The sequence below is a fragment of the Taudactylus pleione genome, unplaced genomic scaffold (genome assembly GCF_031769625.1).
Source record: "Taudactylus pleione unplaced genomic scaffold, aTauple2 ptg003455l, whole genome shotgun sequence".
Classification (NCBI taxonomy): Eukaryota; Metazoa; Chordata; class Amphibia; order Anura; family Myobatrachidae; genus Taudactylus; species Taudactylus pleione.
The window spans coordinates 1508695-1520755 of record NW_028287806.1 but is presented as its reverse complement, the minus strand read 5'-3'; positions in this window follow the sequence as shown (position 1 = coordinate 1520755).

Genomic DNA, 12061 nt, shown 5'->3' with positions numbered 1-12061 from the left:
GGTCAAGCCAGCCGGCCCTTTACTTATGACACAGGCGCACGCTTGGCACTACTTTGTTGATGCACGTGCGGCTACTGCTCACACAATTCACAAACACAGAAAATAATTTTTTTTTTGGTTTGGACTGGAGTGTACTTTGGGGGTTACTGCACCCTTTAACGGTCAAGCCAGCCGGCCCTTTACTTATGACACAGGCGCACGCTTGGCACTACTTTGTTGATGCACGTGCGGCTACTGCGCACACAATTCACAAACACAGAAAATAATTTTTTTTTTGGTTTGGACTGGAGTGTACTTTGGGGGTTACAGCACCCTTTAACAGTCAAGCCAGCCGGCCCTTTACTTATGACACAGGCGCACGCTTGGCACTACTTTGTTGATGCACGTGCGGCTACTGCGCACACAATTCACAAACGCAAAAAAAATATTATTTTTTTAGCACTTGGGGGGAGCACCCCTGATGGACAGAGCACCCCCTGGACAACACTACAGCACCCCTTTAGGACTGGGACACTGCACAGGACTTTGGAGTGGACACAGCCCCTATGGACAACTGACTGCACAACACAGTCCAGCCAGCCCCTATGGACTTTGAAGTAGTGGACACAGCCCCTATTAACAACAGCAGCACAGCACAACACAGCCAGCCCCTATGGACTTTGAAGTAGTGGACAACAGCAGCACAGCGCAGCACAGCACAGCACAACACTATTCTGCACTACACTACACTACACAGCCCTAACTCCCACCCTCCCTCTTCACTGTCCACAGCCGAGTGAGAAAATGGCGCCGACGCGGGTACCTTATATAGGATCCAAAACCCGCGAGACTCGGAAGGCGGGAAGATGACGTTTTGCCTCGATTTCAGAATCCGAGTCAGGCGGGAAAAGTCGAGCCTGACTCGGATCGGACTCGGATCGGGGGGGCTCGGGGGGGTTCGGATTTCAGAAATCCGAACCCGCTCACCCCTAATATACACACAGCCTAACACAAGTTATATCCCATACAGCATATCCTCACACAGAATAACACTATATATACTGTATATACACACAGCCTAACACAAGTTATATCCCGTACAGCATATCCTCACATAGAATAACACTATATACTATATATACAGCCTAACACAAGTTATATCCCATATAGCATATCCTCACATAGAATAACACTATATACAGTATATACACAGCCTAACACAAGATATATACCATATAGCATATCCTCACATAGAATAACACTATATACTATATATACAGCTAAACACAAGTTATATCCCGTACAGCATAACCTCACATAGAATAACACTATATATACAGTATATACACACAGCCTAACACAAGTTATATCCCATATAGCATATCCTCACATAGAATAACACTATATACTATATATACAGCCTAACACAAGTTATATCCCATACAGCATATCCTCACAAAGAATAACACTATATACTATATATACAGCCTAACACAAGTTATATCCCGTACAGCATATCCTCACATAGAATAACACTATATATACAGTCTAACACAAGTTATATCCCATATAGCATATCCTCACATAGAATAACACTATATACTATATATACAGCCTAACACAAGTTATATCCCGTACAGCATATCCTCACATAGAATAACACTATATATTTATATATACACAGCCTAACACAAGTTATATCCCGTACAGCATATCCTCACATAGAATAACACTATATACTATATATACAGCCTAACACAAGTTATATCCCATATAGCATATCCTCACATAGAATAACACTATATATTTATATACACACAGCCTAACACAAGTTATATCCCGTACAGCATATCCTCACATAGAATAACACTATATACTATATATACAGCTAAACACAAGTTAAATCCCGTACAGCATATCCTCACATAGAATAACACTATATATACAGTATATACACACAGCCTAACACAAGTTATATCCCATATAGCATATCCTCACATAGAATTACACTATATATTTATATACACACAGCCTAACACAAGTTATATCCCGTACAGCATATCCTCACATAGAATAACACTATATACTATATATACAGCTAAACACAAGTTAAATCCCGTACAGCATATCCTCACATAGAATAACACTATATATACAGTATATACACACAGCCTAACACAAGTTATATCCCATATAGCATATCCTCACATAGAATAACACTATATACTATATATACAGCCTAACACAAGTTATATCCCATACAGCATATCCTCACATAGAATAACACTATATATTTATATACACACAGCCTAACACAAGTTATATCCCGTACAGCATATCCTCACATAGAATAACACTATAAACTATATATACAGCCTATCACAAGTTATATCCCGTACAGCATATCCTCACATAGAATAACACTATAAACTATATATACAGCCTATCACAAGTTATATCCCATATAGCATATCCTCACATAGAATAACACTATATATACAGTATATACACACAGTCTAACACAAGTTATATCCCATATAGCATATCCTCACATAGAATAACACTATATACTATATATACAGCCTAACGCAAGTTATATCCCTTACAGCATATCCTCACATAGAATAACACTATATACAGTATATACACAAAGCCTAACACAAGTTATATCCCATATAGCATATCCTTACATAGAATAACACTATATATACAGTCTAACACAAGTTATATCCCATATAGCATATCCTCACATAGAATAACACTATATACAGTATATACACAAAGCCTAACACAAGTTATATCCCATATAGCATATCCTTACATAGAATAACACTATATATACAGCCTAACGCAAGTTATATCCCTTACAGCATATCCTCACATAGAATAACACTATATACAGTATATACAAAAAGCCTAACACAAGTTATATCCCATATAGCATATCCTCACATAGAATAACACTATATACTATATATTAGGGGTGAGCGGGTTCGGATTTCTGAAATCCGAACCCCCCCGATCCGAGTCCGATCCTAGTCAGGCTCGACTTTTCCCGCCTGACTCGGATCTGAAATCGAGGCAAAACGTCATCATCCCGCCTTCCAAGTCTCGCGCGTTTTGGATCCTATATAAGGTACCCGCGTCGGCGCCATTTTCTCACTCTGCTGTGGACAGTGAAGAGGGAGGGTGGGAGTTAGGGCTGTGTAGTGTAGTGTAGTGTAGTGCTGCTGTTGTCCACTACTTCAAAGTCCATAGGGGCTGGCTGTGTTGTGCTGTGCTGCTGTTGTTAATAGGGGCTGTGTCCACTACTTCAAAGTCCATAGGGGCTGGCTGGACTGTGTTGTGCAGTCAGTTTTCCATAGGGGCTGTGTCCACTCCAAAGTCCTGTGCAGTGTCCCAGTCCTAAAGGGGTGCTGTAGTGTTGTCCAGGGGGTGCTCTGTCCATCAGGGGTGCTCCCCCCAAGTGCTAAAAAAACAATATATTTTCTGTGTTTGTGAATTGTGTGCGCAGTAGCCGCACGTGCATCAACAAAGTAGTGGCAAGCGTGCGCCTGTGTCATAAGTAAAGGGCCGGCTGGCTTGACCGTTAAAGGGTGCTGTAACCCCCAAAGTACACAACAGTCCAAACCAAAAAAAAAATTATTTTCTGTGTTTGTGAATTGTGTGCGCAGTAGCCGCACGTGCATCAACAAAGTAGTGCCAAGCGTGCGCCTGTGTCATAAGTAAAGGGCCGGCTGGCTTGACCGTTAAGGGTGCTGTAACCCCCGAAAGTACACACCAGTCCAAACCAAAAAAAAAATTATTTTCTGTGTTTGTGAATTGTGTGCGCAGTAGCCGCACGTGCATCAACAAAGTAGTGCCAAGCGTGCGCCTGTGTCATAAGTAAAGAGCCGGCTGGCTTGACCGTTAAAGGGTGCTGTAACCCCCCAAAGTACACTCCAGTCCAAACCAAAAAAAAAATTATTTTCTGTGTTTGTGAATTGTGTGCGCAGTAGCCGCACGTGCATCAACAAAGTAGTGCCAAGCGTGCGCCTGTGTCATAAGTAAAGGGCCGGCTGGCTTGACCGTTAAGGGTACTGTAACCCCCGAAAGTACACTCCAGTCCAAACCAAAAAAAAAATTATTTTCTGTGTTTGTGAATTGTGTGCGCAGTAGCCGCACGTGCATCAACAAAGTAGTGCCAAGCATGCGCCTGTGTCATAAGTAAAGGGCCGGCTGGCTTGACCGTTAAGGGTGCTGTAACCCCCGAAAGTACACTCCAGTTCAAACCAAAAAAAAAATTATTTTCTGTATTTGTGAATTGTGTGCGCAGTAGCCGCACGTGCATCAACAAAGTAGTGCCAAGCGTGCACCTGTGTCATAAGTAAAGGGCCGGCTGGCTTGACCGTTAAAGGGTGCTGTAACCCCCGAAAGTACACTCCAGTCCAAACCAAAAAAAAATTATTTTCTGTGTTTGTGAATTGTGTGCGCAGTAGCCGCACGTGCATCAACAAAGTAGTGCCAAGCGTGCGCCTGTGTCATAAGTAAAGGGCCGGCTGGCTTGACCGTTAAAGGGTGCTGTAACCCCCAAAGTACACTCCAGTCCAAACCAAAAAAAAAATTATTTTCTGTGTTTGTGAATTGTGTGCGCAGTAGCCGCACATGCATCAACAAAGTAGTGCCAAGCGTGCGCCTGTGTCATAAGTAAAGGGCCAGCTGGCTTGACCGTTAAAGGGTGCTGTAACCCCCAAAGTACACTCCAGTCCAAACCAAAAAAAATAATATTTTCTGTATTTGTGACTTGTGTGCACTGTGGCTGCACGTGCATCAACAAAAGAGCAGCGCCAAGCGTGCGCCTGTGTCCCATAAGTAAAGAGCCGGCTGGCTCATTTCTTAAAGGGTGGTGTAACCCACAAAGTGCACTACTCTCCAGCAAAAATAAAAAAATATTTTCTGTGTTTGTGTGCGCTTTAGCCGCACGTATATATCAATATAACATAAATGGAGGACCAAACTTTCTCAGATAAAAATAAAATAGGGAAAGATCAAGAACCACTTCCTCCTAGTGCTGTTGCTGCTGCTGGGAGTTGTTCATCATCCCAGAGAGGAAGTAGGAACATCACTACTTTTACTAAACAATTGACCCACCAACAGTCCCTAGCGATGAGGATGAAGTACGACAGCAGTCATCCTGAAGCAAAACGTATAACTGAGGCCTTGACTGCTATGTTGGTGTTAGACGTGCGTCCGGTATCCGCCATTAGTGCAGTGGGATTTAGACAATTGATGGAGGTAGTGTGTCCCCGGTTCCAAATCCCATCTAGATTCCACCTGCATCCTCAAAGCAGCAGCGACAAGCGTGCGTCTGTCTGTTAAAGGATGGTGTAACCCTCAAAGTGCGCTCCACAAACAAGAAAAATATTCTTCTTCTTTTTTCTGTCTTTGTGAATTGTGTGGGCTGTAGCCGCACTTGCATCCTCAAAGCAGCAGCGACAAGCGTGCGTCTGTCTGTTAAAGGGTGGTGTAACTCTGATAGTGCTCCAAAAAATAAAAAACTATTTTTTAAATGTGTTTGTGACTTGTGTGCGATGTAGCCGCATGTGCATCAACATAGTAGCAGCGCCAAGCGTGCGCCTGTGTCATAAGTCAAGGGCTGGTTTGGACATCTGGTCCGGACTGAAGGACGTGCCAACAATTTCTGACAAGTCTACTGTCACTGCATATGATACTGTCCTCAAAGCAGCAGCGACAAGCGTGCGTCTGTCTGTTAAAGGGTGGTGACACCCTCAAAGTGTGCTACACAAACAATAAAAATATTGTTCTTTCTTTTTCTGTCTTTGTGAATTGTGTGGGCTGTAGCCGCACTTGCATCCTCAAAGCAGCAGCGACAAGCATGCGTCTGTCTGTTAAAGGGTGGTGTAACTCTCAAAGTGCTCCAAAAAATAAAAAACTATTTTTTTAATGTGTTTGTGACTTGTGTGCGATGTAGCCACACTTGCATCCTCAAAGCAGCAGCGACAAGCGTGCATCTGTCTGTTAAAGGGTGGTGACACCCTCAAAGTGTGCTACACAAACAATAAAAATATTCTTCTTCTTTTTTCTGTCTTTGTGAATTGTGTGGGCTGTAGCCGCACTTGCATCCTCAAAGCAGCAGCGACAAGCATGCGTCTGTCTGTTAAAGGGTGGTGACACCCTCAAAGTGTGCTACACAAGCAATAAAAATATTCTTCTTTTTTTTTCTGTCTTTGTGAATTGTGTGGGCTGTAGCTGCACTTGCATCCTCAAAGCAGCAGCGACAAGCACGCGTCTGTCTGTTAAAGGGTGGTGACACCCTCAAAGTGTGCTACACAAACAATAAATATATTCTTCTTCTTATTTGTGTCTTTGTGAATTGTGTGGGCTGTAGCCGCACTTGCATTCTCAAAGCAGCAGCGACAAGCGTGCGTCTGTCTGTTAAAGGATTACATCGGTGACAGCATCCAAGTAGGCATGTCAGACAGTCCGTACCTGTACTGGCAGGAAAAAGAAGCAATTTGAAGGTCCCTGTACAAACTGGCTCTATTTTACCTGAGTTGCCCCCCCTCCAGTGTGTACTCCGAAAGAGTGTTTAGTGCAGCCGGGAACCTTGTCAGCGAAAGGCGTAGGAGGTTGCTTCCACAAAATGTGGAGAAGATGATGTTCATAAAATGAATTATCAACTCTTCCAGGGAGACCAGCCTCCAGAACGTACAGAGGGACCAGTGGTTGTGGATTCCAGCGGGGATGAATTAATACTCTGTGAGGATGAGGATGTACACAACACTGAAGAGGGCGAGGAATTGGTGGATGAGGAGGATGAGGACGAAATCTTGCCTCCGTAGAGCCAGTTTGTGCAGGGACAGATTAATTGCCAGCTTGTTTTGTGGGGGCCCAAACGAACCAATCATTTCAGCCACAGTCGTGTGGCAGACCCTGGCGCTGAAATGTTTGGTTTGTTAAAGTGTGCATGTCCTGTTTATTCAACATAAGGGTGGGTGGGAGGGCCCAAGGACAATTCCATCTTGCACCTCTTTTTTTTCTTTGCATTATGTATAGTTTGGGGCCTAGTTTTTCAAACTGCCATCCTGTCTACCACTGCAGTGTCACTCCTAGATGGGTCATGTGTTTGTGCCGCCCACTCGTGTCGCTTAGCATAGTCATCCAGCTACCTCGGTGCAACCTTTTGGACATAAAAACACTATTGTGAGGTGTGAGGTGTTCAGAATAGACTGGAAATGAGTGCAAATTAAGGTTATTGAGGTTAATAATAGCATAGGAGCAGAAAAACCTACAAATTCTGTGATTTTAGCTGTTTTTATGCTTTTTTTCCAAAAAATACAGATCCAAAACACAAAACCCAGAACCCAAAATACGGAAGGGTGGTTTTGGCAAAACCAATCCAGATCCAAAACACGAAGAAAGATCCAGATCCAAAACCAAAACACAAAACACGAAAAGTGGCCGGTGCACACCCCTACTATATATACAGCCTAACACAAGTTATATCCCATATAGCATATCCTCACATAGAATAACACTATATACTATATATATAGCCTAACACAAGTTATATCCCGTACAGCATATCCTCACACAGAATAACACTATATATACAGTATATACACACAGCCTAACACAAGTTATATCCCGTACAGCATATCCTCACATAGAATAACACTATATACTATATATACAGCCTAACACAAGTTATATCCCATGCAGCATATCCTTACATAGAATAACACTATATACTATATATACAGCCTAACACAAGTTATATCCCATATAGCATATCCTCACATAGAATAACACTATATACTATATATACAGCCTAACACAAGTTATATCCCATATAGCATATCCTCACATAGAATAACACTATATATACAGCCTAACACAAGTTATATCCCGTACAGCATATCCTCACATAGAATAACACTATATACACAAAGCCTAACACAAGTTATATCCCATATAGCATATCCTCACATAGAATAACACTATATACTATATATACAGCCTAACACAAGTTATATCCCATATAGCATATCCTTGCATAGAATAACACTATATATACAGTCTAACACAAGTTATATCCCATATAGCATATCCTCACATAGAATAACACTATATACTATATATACAGCCTAACGCAAGTTATATCCCATATAGCATATCCTTGCATAGAATAACACTATATATACAGTCTAACACAAGTTATATCCCATATAACATATCCTCACATAGAATAACACTATATACTATATATACAGCCTAACACAAGTTATATCCCATACAGCATATCCTCACACAGAATAACACTATATATACAGTATATACACACAGCCTAACACAAGTTATATCCCGTACAGCATATCCTCACATAGAATAACACTATATACTATATATACAGCCTAACACAAGTTATATCCCATATAACATATCCTCACATAGAATAACACTATATACTATATATACAGCCTAACACAAGTTAGATCCCATACAGCATATCCTCACACAGAATAACACTATATATACAGTATATACACACAGCCTAACACAAGTTATATCCCGTACAGCATATCCTCACATAGAATAACACTATATACTATATATACAGCCTAACACAAGTTATATCCCATGCAGCATATCCTCACATAGAACAACACTATATATACAGCCTAACACAAGTTATATCCCGTACAGCATATCCTCACATAGAATAACACTATATACTATATATACAGCCTAACTCAAGTTATATCCCATATAGCATATCCTCACATAGAATAACACTATATATACAGTCTAACACAAGTTATATCCCATATAGCATATCCTCACATAGAATAACACTATATAGTATATATACAGCCTAACACAAGTTATATCCCATATAGAATATCCTCACATAGAATAACACTATATACTATATATACAGCCTAACACAAGTTATATCCCATATAGCATATCCTCACATAGAATAACACTATATATACAGTCTAACACAAGTTATATCCCATATAGCATATCCTTGCATAGAATAACACTATATATACAGTCTAACACAAGTTATATCCCATATAGCATATCCTCACATAGAATAACACTATATACTATATATACAGCCTAACACAAGTTATATCCCGTACAGCATATCCTCACACAGAATAACACTATATATACAGTATATACACACAGCCTAACACAAGTTATATCCCGTACAGCATATCCTCACATAGAATAACACTATATACTATATATACAGCCTAACACAAGTTATATCCCATGCAGCATATCCTCACATAGAATAACACTATATACTATATATACAGCCTAACACAAGTTATATCCCGTACAGCATATCCTCACATAGAATAACACTATATACAGTATATACACAAAGCCTAACACAAGTTATATCCCATATAGCATATCCTCACATAGAATTACACTATATATACAGTCTAACACAAGTTATATCCCATATAGCATATCCTCACATAGAATAACACTATATACTATATATACAGCCTAACACAAGTTATATCCCATGCAGCATATCCTTACATAGAATAACACTATATATACAGTCTAACACAAGTTATATCCCATATAGCATATCCTCACATAGAATAACACTATATACTATATATACAGCCTAACACAAGTTATATCCCATATAGCATATCCTCACATAGAATAACACTATATATACAGCCTAACACAAGTTATATCCCGTACAGCATATCCTCACATAGAATAACACTATATACAGTATATACACAAAGCCTAACACAAGTTATATCCCATATAGCATATCCTCACATAGAATTACACTATATATACAGTCTAACACAAGTTATATCCCATATAGCATATCCTCACATAGAATAACACTATATACTATATATACAGCCTAACACAAGTTATATCCCATGCAGCATATCCTTACATAGAATAACACTATATACTATATATACAGCCTAACACAAGTTATATCCCATATAGCATATCCTCACATAGAACAACACTATATATACAGCCTAACACAAGTTATATCCCGTACAGCATATCCTCACATAGAATAACACTATATATACACAGTATATACACACAGCCTAACACAAGTTATATCCCATATAGCATATCCTCACATAAAATAACACTATATACTATATATACAGCCTAACACAAGTTATATCCCATATAGCATATCCTCACATAGAATAACACTATATACTATATATACAGCCTAACACAAGTTATATCCCATGCAGCATATCCTTACATAGAATAACACTATATACTATATATACAGCCTAACACAAGTTATATCCCATATAGCATATCCTCACATAGAATAACACTATATACTATATATACAGCCTAACACAAGTTATATCCCGTACAGCATATCCTCACATAGAATAACACTATATATACAGTCTAACACAAGTTATATCCCATATAGCATATCCTGACATAGAATAACACTATATACTATATATACAGCCTAACACAAGTTATATCCCATGCAGCATATCCTTACATAGAATAACACTATATACTATATATACAGCCTAACACAAGTTATATCCCATATAGCATATCCTCACATAGAATAACACTATATACTATATATACAGCCTAAAACAATTTATATTCCGTACAGCATATACTCAAATGGAATAACACACACACACATATATATATATATATATATATATATATATATATATATATACACATATACACACACACACACATTCCATAGACCAAATACCTTATGGTTTCACATGTCCCATTAAGGCTGATTAGACATGATTTTAAAGTTCACAAAACCTATAGATTTTCTGCCACTCAAACTTCAAAAAGCAATGAAATTACGATCATTAAGGCTGGTGCCTTAATGGATGTGTTCCTTGCACAATACAGATATGGTAAGCCAACACACCCTGTGGTTAATAGCAGATTCAGCTCTCACAGAAAGAGATTACTGTCACTCACAAAATGGTGGAGCTGCTAATTCACAGAATTGTGTACTCAGTGTTATACACACATGCAGTCTATGCAACTGAGGTCTGAGCAGAGAATACAGCTGTGCAGATGGGATAAAAGTGGTGTGGATGGGGGGAGGAGACACAGCAGCGTGGATAGGTGAGGAGGGAAGGTTATGCAGTACAGAGGGGGTAGCCAAAGTAAAGCAGATGGGTGGAAAAGTGGTGCAGATGGAGGGAAACAGAGTGGCACGGTTTGGGGGGACAGCGACGTGGATGGGGAAGAGAGTGGCATGGACATGGGAAGACAGAGCAGTGCAGATGGGCAAAGACAGATTGGTGCGGGTAAGGGAATAAAGACTAGCACAAATAGAACACACAACAGTAGGGATTGGGGAAGACAAATTAGTGTGGATGGGTAGGAAGACAGATTAGTGCGAGTGGGAGGAGGAGACAGAGTAGTGCAGGTGGGGGGAGGAGACAGAGTTGCACAGTTGGGGGGGACAGAGTGGTGCAGATGGAGGAAGAAAGAGTGCCACAGAGGAGAGGAAGACAGCGGCATGGCTTAGAGGAAGGCAGTGGTGCAGAAGGAAACAGAGTGGCATGGATGCAGGGCGGTGCAGATGGAGAAAGACAGATTGGTGCGGATGAGGGAACACAGACTAGCACAAATAGGAGAACACACAACAGTAGGGATTGGGGAAGACAGAGTACTGTGGATGGGTAGGAAGACAGAGTGGTGCAGGTGGTGGGGGGAGACAGAGTTGCACGGCTGGGGGACAGAGTGGTGCAGGTGGTGGGAGGAGACAGAGTTGCACAGTTGGGGGGACAGAGTGGTGCACATGGAGGAACAAAGAGTGCCACAGAGGAGAGGAAGACAGCAGCGTGGCTTAGGGGAAGGCAGTGGTGCAGAAGGAAACAGAGTGGTACAGATGCATGGCGGTGCAGATGGAGAAAGACAGATTGGTGCAGATGAGAGAACACAGACCACCATAGTTCAGAGACCACACAGCAGTAGGGATTGGGGAAGACAGATTGGTGTGGATGGGGAGGAAGACAGAGTGGTGCGGGTGGTGAGGGGA